At 39.7% G+C, this 8,642-nt stretch overlaps 3 pseudogenes across 1 annotated transcript; 2 read left to right on the forward strand and 1 right to left on the reverse strand.

The window, feature by feature from the left end:
- The first annotated feature begins 844 nt into the window (after positions 1-844).
- Positions 845-1,170, forward strand: LOC147420850 (uncharacterized; annotated as a pseudogene).
- Positions 1,171-1,178: 8 nt separating this feature from the next.
- On the reverse strand, positions 1,179-3,184 carry LOC147420851 (uncharacterized; annotated as a pseudogene).
- LOC147420852 (uncharacterized) lies at positions 3,112-7,887 on the forward strand (annotated as a pseudogene). The gene is made up of 13 exons (XR_015186972.1): positions 3,112-3,247; positions 4,051-4,550; positions 4,638-4,905; positions 4,981-5,188; positions 5,269-5,400; positions 5,494-5,714; positions 5,812-6,072; positions 6,146-6,421; positions 6,505-6,576; positions 6,656-6,802; positions 6,908-7,065; positions 7,195-7,272; positions 7,352-7,887. The product of XR_015186972.1 is annotated as an uncharacterized LOC147420852 (transcript).
- Positions 7,888-8,642: the final 755 nt, after the last annotated feature.

Consider the following 8,642-nt stretch of genomic DNA (forward strand, 5'->3'; position numbering starts at 1 on the left):
TCGCACGTTGCATATCCTGTCCATAAATGATTATTCCATATCCTGTCTATATCCTGCTGCCATAAATGATTATTCCATATCCTGTCCGCAATTCAAGACACATTAGTGACGATTTTCTTTTCAACATATTTTCAAAAAAAAAAAAACAATTAGATTAAATATAAACTTTTTAAAAATCAGCAGCGTGAACATTTAATGATTGAAAATTATTAAAAATTAAAATAATGAATGCACCAAAAACGTCGTTCAAGACAAATAACTACTCCACCAACTCAAAATCACTACTCCACTCTGGATTTCCTAGGAGAGCACATTAACATGCAGTTCTGGAAGCAGCTCTCAAATCTGCAGCAGAGGCACGCACTTTGGGAGCAGGTGTCACAGCAACTCAAAATTAGTCTAACAAGATCTCTAGAGAGCTTGATGTGAGCGCACATTAACATGCAGTTCTGGAAGCAGCTCTCAAATCTGCAACAGAGGCACGCACTTTGGGAGCACGTGTCACAGCAACTCTAAACATGCATGTTAACGTGCAGTCTTTGGGAGCAGATCTTTGGGCGCAAAGTGGTGCAGTTTTTGATTGGAGCAGCTAAACTGTGCGCACGTTTACGTTTTGCACTTGTTATGTAAGGCAAAAAATACCTTACTGGTTATGAATTACTTAAGAGCACTTGTTATGTAAGCCAAATGAGCCGGGTGTACAAATAAAAACCAAATATTAATCACTAATTAACTCTTTGTAGAGGCAAAAAATACATTCCTGATTATAATTACTTAAGAGCACTTGTTAGGTAAGCCAATTAAGAGCACTTGTTAGGTAAGCCGACTGTAGTTTAGTCTCCAATTAACTCTACTTATGGGACTGGAAAGGGCAAAAGACCCTTCAGCCTTCCTGCATTTGTTTCATCTTTGTAGTGTACTCTTCCTGAGCAGTGAGTGCACGTTAACGTGCGCTCTTTGGGAGCAGTCTCAAATCGAGAGTTCTCGGAAAATTTGCAGGTCTCAATTCGCGGCAGTTCTCGGCAGTTGCTCACCCAACGATGTTCTCGGCAGCGCAGTTCGCGGTAGTTGCTCACCCAGCGCAGTTCTCGGCAGTGCAGTGGAGAGCAAGATTCGAGCAAGGCTTGTAGTCCCAACTCTGTCATTGTGAGCAACAGGTATGATGCGTGATGCTCAATACTTATTGCGTTTCAATTAAGAGAGAAAGAAAGCTCCAATAAGACGGCTTTGAAGGTGTACAGGAGAAGCACTCTGGTGACATCTCTTTGTCCTCCTTATTTGATTGTGATGTATCTACCTTATCTGTGGAGAACCCTGTCTTTTTGAGAATCCTTTTGTTGGATAAGGACCTCCTTGTCGCGGGGAGTATGGAGGACCTCCACCACATCTCTGTTTGATGTGGATCCCTCTGATTGAGAGGCGGGCACTTTGAGTTTAACAGACTCCATGGTGGGTGATAATAACACAAGGCCGCAAGTTGCAGTGTAGGGTACTCGAGAGGGGTCAACTTTCGCACCCCCGCCAAACCTGTCAAGTCCAGGTCTTTGAGAAGCGGCAGACCGCTTACATTCAAGCACCGATTGACTTTTCATGACTTGCAGGCAGCCAATTCAAGTCTGAGGCATCGCAAATGCACAAAAGGAGAATCCTTGCATGCATTAATTGCCACGTTTAAATTGGAATGGTACAGTGGTTGAGGAATATATTATTCACACTTATTAGTTAGCTTGTTGACAACAATATTAGCAATTCATGAACACTTACTCAAGATTGTGTCTATTACGTCGTCCCAAGAAGGGCAGGACGAAGTCAGACTCCTCCTCCATCACTTCAAGCTGTTGCCTGCTCGCACTAATTTGCTGCTCTACTGATCTGCTTAAATATGTCAAGGAATAACATCCACCAATATCAATCTCTACCACGTTCTGCAAGTTGTCTAGGTCTCGAATGCTCTTTAGATTGCCACAATAACGCAAGTCCAACTCTCTTAAAGTTGTGAGACAGGAAAAGCTTCCCTGTACAGTCCTCAGCCCATAGCAGAGCTTAAGATCAAGAGTGAGTAACCTGCTTAGTGTGCTTTAGCTTCGAGCATGACATTAGTTGTAACCTTGTCAGGGCAGGACAAGCGTCAGGCAATGGTCCCACCTCATTTAAATGCACATTTTCATAGATTGAGAGTTCCTGAAGCTATGGCAAGGGATGGCCGGCTTCGACAAGGCACGTCGACCGGCCCTTATAACGTCCCACTACACTCTGCACTTCCAGATTAGGAGCCGAGGTGCATGCCTACTGGGTGCCAACAAGGTAAAAATTGTGGAGTTTAAAGCAAAAATGGGTAGTCCGCAGATGATAAAATGGGTAGTTTCAGTTGATCAATGAGGAGTTGGGTAGCAAAGAAATAAAACAATGGTGGATCCTTGATGCACAAGGCCTATGCGACAGTGGCAGCGTTCTTTAAGTCATTTGTTCTTTAAGTCTTTAAACAATGGTGGATCCTTGATGCACAAGGCCTATGCGGAGGTGGGAGGTTTTCTACTTCTGACGAAGTGGAGGAGAATTGGTGCTAAAGTGGTGAAGAAAATATGCAGAATTTGAAGTATGATGGAGGCGCCACTCAGAGAGAAAGCATTTGAAGTATGATGGAGGCGCCACTCAGAATTTGAAGTATGATGGAGGCGCCACTCAGAAAGAGGGTTTAATTAAGAGGTGAAATTGAGAGGGCAGTGGCTCATGTCTAAGACCTCTCAATTTAAAGTAGCAAAGAATTGGAGAGCTGGAAAGCCAGGGGGTTGCTGAGAGCCCGAATTTATTGTGTGATCTCCTTGTATTTATGACGAATGCTGGACACAATTCCAGCATTCTTAGAACGTTTGGATACCAAGTTGATCTTAGAACGTTCAATAGTCCTTTATTTCTTTCAGGTCAATTTTATACACAAACACAAACACATGTATATACACAAACACAAACATATGTATATGCATGTATATAATTGACTATTCTGATGTGTGAAGATTTCTCTGTCATGGTTTCAAGGTTTTGGAAAACGGTTCATTTCGGTCTCTTGAGGCTTTCAAAATATGGTTATGAGTCTGAGTTGCACATGCAGGTGAGAAAGCACCTGCGAAGTTTGAGCGTTACAGCATCTGTCATCCGAGTATCGACCCAAAGCTTGCATCTCCATGCCAACATCACCAAAAAATCGAAGAGGAGCAATGGCGGGATGTAAAGGACGCCCTTCTGTAAGGTACATTTTCTCACCATTTTTTTGATGTCATTATTATACATGTAGAGGTGCCCGTCGATGTGCATGCCTAAAAACAAATTGTATAAAAAATAATGTATCTATTTTTACAAAAGCAAATTGCTTCTAGAACTACCCGTTGACGAGAATGTTTGTAGCTTGCTAAATTTTATTTAGTGTCTAAAGACCTGCATGGTAATGTGAATGCCTAGAGACGATGTTTACATATGAAAAAAAGCTTTCAAATCATCCAAGCTTTCAAGTCAATTAGTGTCTAAAAACCTACATGTTTAGAGAAAAGTGATTAATGTTTCAAAAGAGATTATTTTTGTTTTTTACATTCAATATTAAGAAACCCTCATGTGAGGTGTCCATTGGATTATTATATTTTTTGAAATTTTGTTCCACATTCAAAGGAGGTGCTGTCCAAATATTTTCAAAGATTCATTGTGTATTTTATTGAAGGGCAACTTAAAGACCTGCATGTCAATGTGCATGTTTAAAACCAATGTTGTATTAGCGTGCAAAATATATTGTTGTATTTCTAGAATTTATTTTTATGCACAAAAAAGGTTCTAGTCATACATGTTACATGTTAGCGTGCATCTTTACAAGCAATGTTTTGTGGGAGATAGTATTTATTTTTTGTCTCCTCCAATGGACTATGTAACATTGCTTATAGACATGCATGTTAACATTCATGTTTAGAGGCAAGTTTTCATTGCTTATAGACATGCATGTTAAAGTTCATGTTTAGAGGCAATGTACAAATTTTTTCAGATGTTGATTGTGTATTTTACTTGTAGTCCATCTCGTGGAAGATTAAAGAAAAGTGTACGTAATGAAAAGTCTACACAACCACTTGAAAGTAGTGAACATGTGTCATCAGTGTCAGTAACAGAAATGTCAGAGTGTCATGGCATTGAAGAGGAAGAGATTCACTCTGTGGATGTTGACCAAGGGTCTATGCATGAAATTGATGACACATTGGCTCCTAAAGAAAACGAACTTCAAATTATCCCTTGGGAAATGCGAGATGAGGTAACTGCAACTGCAGAGATTGATGAGGAGCAAAATATTTTTATGCATAGAGGTGCCGATGTATTTCAGACCACACGTATGTTCAGTTGCTTCGACTGTCCTCCTATACCATTGTGTAGGTTGATTCCATATGCTAGAGTCAGAGGTTTAAGAGATGATTTATGTGGATTAAAAATAGCTTTTGCAAGGGAAGGATATATGCAAGAAAAGGGAGCTTTCATTGTTTCACTTTGGACATTTAAGAGAGAGCAAACCATTGCTACAGGTAAGTTTAGGTTCTTAAATTTGTTAAGTGAATTTCTATTTTAAAAATTCTTTTTGAATTCACTAATTTTGGTTTCTTGTTTTGAAGATGACATCAAGGAAAAGTGGGATCCTCTTTGGACAGAAATCAATGAGGAGTATGAGTTGGAGCTCAAAAGCCAACCAAGGTTTGCAGATCTGTCAGACCACATGTTTTATGTTTGGGAGGGCAACCATCGCACGCTTGCATGGACTGAAGCTATCAAAGAGAAATTTTCCACCTCAAAGGAGAGACATTGTAGGGTCCTTTGTACTATCATAGATCCCACCAAAGTTCCTGAGATTGCATTGCTGAGTAGCTTGCAATGAATGAATGTGTGAGTATCTACTAAAGCATATATCTTGTTGTTGAATACTTTATTATGGAAACAAATCAATATGGGTTTTTGTAGTATGAACATGCATGCTTTGGTGGCCACTCACATACGGGATGAGATTGTGAACACCAATCACATATGTGCAGCTGAACATGAAAGCTACCTAAAAACTCTCCCCGACAAAGACCAGAAACTAATTGCATCTGTGCGAAGAAAGTATGCTAAAGGTGCAGAACCTTGGTATCCACTCACACGACGCTACCTTGGCATGCTAGTTTATGATGTGAGTTTTGTTTTTTTTTTGCTTGAAAATTATTTTTAAGTCATTTGAATAACTCTTAGACAAATTGATTTCTTTTTTAGATTCAAATAACTAAAGAGAAAGAGTCTAGATTGACTCAACTCAAGCAAGGAATGCCTGTAGAGGATGTGAAGAAGGAGGAGAAGAGCATTCATCGTGAGCTAATACATAAATATCAAGAACGCATTGGAAAGGTACACTTCACCAAATAATCAAGCAATAGTCATTGTGTTGATTGTTGTTATGGATGTGAAGTAAAACTTCATGCTCTTTGTATTGTGTTGTAGCTCTTGAATATTTTGGATCCCAATCTTGGGACAGACTGGTTGGCAAAGATTATGTCACTCAAATGGGGACATGACAGCTGGGAAACTTTAGAGAAGCTAAACTTGATTGCACTCCATGATGCCCCTATGCAGAATAAAATCCAATGGGTTTCATTACTCGAGTCTGATAGGATCACAAGGACTGCTTTTGGTTTGAAGAAGGGAGATAATTTGTTTCGACAGTGAGTATGATTTACTAGTTATTTCATGTTTGGCTTGCTTTGTCTAAGAGATACTATTTGTTTAAATAACACAACTTTTCTTTTTTTAAAATTGTAGTTGGCTGCATAGAGAGGGCTACCTTGCTCGTGTCTATGAGAGAGCAACACAACTTGTTTTGGACAATTCAAATGTGCCAGGAGGGGCACCATTGCCACATGAATGCACATTGGGGTTCTACTTTGATGAAATTAAGTTTGAAGCTAGGCCTTTTGTCTATCCTTTGGAGGTTTCTTTGGAGGCCAAAAGCAAAGATGTAGAGAAACAAGCACTCAAGAAAGTTGATACTTTTGGAATGGCAGCTCAACTATTGGCTTACAGGTTTGTAACAATTTTGATCTTGCTTTGTATGTCACTATAGAGTCATGTGTTCAATGTTTTTGTTTCTTGTTAGGTTTTTGTCACGTTTGGTTTCAAAGGGAATCTTGCCAACTCTCCCATTTGTGGTGAGACAGTGGGCCCAGACTGCATCAAAGGACACATATATGTATCCCCCTAGCATGCCCACTTTGACAACATGGGAGAGAGATACATGTCCATGGTGGTTAGATATGGTGCAGGGTCACATCCTTGAGAGAGAGAAAGAGCTTCCTTCGAGAAACCATGCTTAGGGATGCAGCAGCAGAGGCGAGACAACCACCACCTGCTACTTCAGAGGCGAGACAACCAGGTATGCTTATGTCATTCTTTAACTTTTATGTTTTCATGCTGTTGATTCTTGTAGGTTCAAAACTGTTGTATATGTCTTTTAAGGTGTCCACTTGTCTAGTGAGAGGATGGAGACTGTGGTTGATACCACTATTGTGAAGGATGTTCTAGAGCATGGTAAGTGTCAAAAATTTTATTGTCGACTTTTATTAATACTTTGTGAAAAAGTTCACATATCATAAATATGTTGTCGCAGACTCCTCGGGCTTGATTGTTGTTAGGAGGAGCATACAATTTGTCTATGTTTTGGAGTCTCCTTTGCGTTACCCAATGCTTCCTGTTGATACACGATGTATTGCTATTGTTGGCGATTACATTTCTATCGCTGCAAACTATAGAGAGGGTACTCGCAATGCATCGTGGAATCTTGTGTATCAACATATTTCTCGAGTTCGCTCAAGCCGTGTGCCATACACTCATGGGGGAAAGTCTGTTTCGTGGGCCGCAGATTTTGTCTTCTTGGATCTTCCTTTTGGTGGATTGCATATTGGTTCTTCTTCTCCATCTCGTTGGGATATTTTCACTGAGGAGCATGTACGATCTGCTATCCATTTGACTTTTTCTACACTTGCAGATTTTGGATGGCTGCTCATTATGGCTTCTACTGTAGGTATTTGTGTTGTGTTTGATTACTTGCCTTAATATTATTTCATAATATCGGTAGTTTTTTCTTACAAGAACCTATGAATAGGAGAGGTTATTGGATGGGTGGAGATTTTCTGTCGTGTTTCACAGATGGTGGTACATCGTCGAATTATAGTGCTCCATCATAGTTCATATGGATATGTTGAGAGTTTATCTGGTCGAATTCAGGTATTGTTTTCACTTCAGTATTGTATAGTTTTGTTGAGGCTCTTTCTTCAATGTTGTAGTTTTGTAATTTGATTTGTAGTGCCAGTGCTCTATGCTACTTATGGTACACAGGATTGGGATGCAGCCAGCATGCTTTGTGGCTGAGAGCACCACTATGTTCTCTCGCTTGGGTCTCCAGCCTTCAGATTCGTTCATGACACACCATTTTCCGGAGCCTTCCTTGGCTAGGTCAGGACCAGGGATGCCTTGGCGGGGTGAGATGCAGCGGAGCCAGGCTTTTGTTGCAGCTTTTGTTGAGCTGCTTTGTCGACGTGGAGGTATTTGTTTGGAGCTTGGGTGTGGTACAGCTCCCGTTTTGGTTGCATGCTTATCATCTGAACGAGCATGTGCTGCGCTTGACACCAATGAGTCTCTTATTAGAGACTATGTGGTTCCATTGCTTTGCCCTAAAAAGCGAAGCCGAGAGGAGGCATCTACCTCTCTAGATGTTGAGGATGAGGGTGACATGCCATCGTGGGTCGACCCTTATGATGACTAGGGAGACTTCTCTCCTACTACATTGACATTACTTTTGTGTTTTTGATCTTTATGTTGTGTTTCACTTTTTGGCATTTATGTATCTTGCGCAAGAATTACGTCTAATGTTATTAGATCCATATATTAAATTTTGATTACATGTATAATAACTACATATACTTTTGTTTGTTTGTGGAAGTGCATTGCCGATTTATGCAGAAGCAGCGGCTCAAAGAATGGCGAAGGAATTGAGATACGACTTTCGTATCTGTGAAACGCGTCATAAACGCAATGTTTTCATTGATGACGAATGCGACTCTTCATAGAGTCTAAGAATTATTAGCGAGTGCTTATGATGTAGAGTTTAAGTATTGAACAAATGGACATATCATTCCTTCTATGATTTTGAAAGTGAATATTTTGAAATCCTCATGTGAGGTGTCCATTGGACCATGGTTAGTTTGAAATTTTCTTCATTTTACAAAGGAAGCTTTGTCTAATTTTTTTATATGAAAGGCTCTTGTATTAATGATTTGACAACATAATTTGTATTATGGATAATACATAACATTGTGAATTGATGAGACGAATGCGACTCCTTCAAGAATCTAGAGAATTGTTGGCAAGTGTTTGTGATGTAGGGTTTAGTTATTAACAAATAAGATAGTGTTTGTGAAAATGTAGCTTATTGAGTTCATTTTCTTGTATTATGATTCACTTCCCTATTTTGTTTGCTCTGTGTTTTGGGTCTTTATGTTATGTTTCACTTTTTGGCATTTATGTATCTTGCGAAAGAATTACGTTTAATGTTATTAATGAGATCCACAGATTGAATTTTGAGTGCATGCATATTG

This window comes from Adiantum capillus-veneris, chromosome 28 (assembly GCF_014529385.1).
Source record: "Adiantum capillus-veneris isolate H3 chromosome 28, ASM1452938v2, whole genome shotgun sequence".
NCBI lineage: Eukaryota > Viridiplantae > Streptophyta > Polypodiopsida > Polypodiales > Pteridaceae > Adiantum > Adiantum capillus-veneris.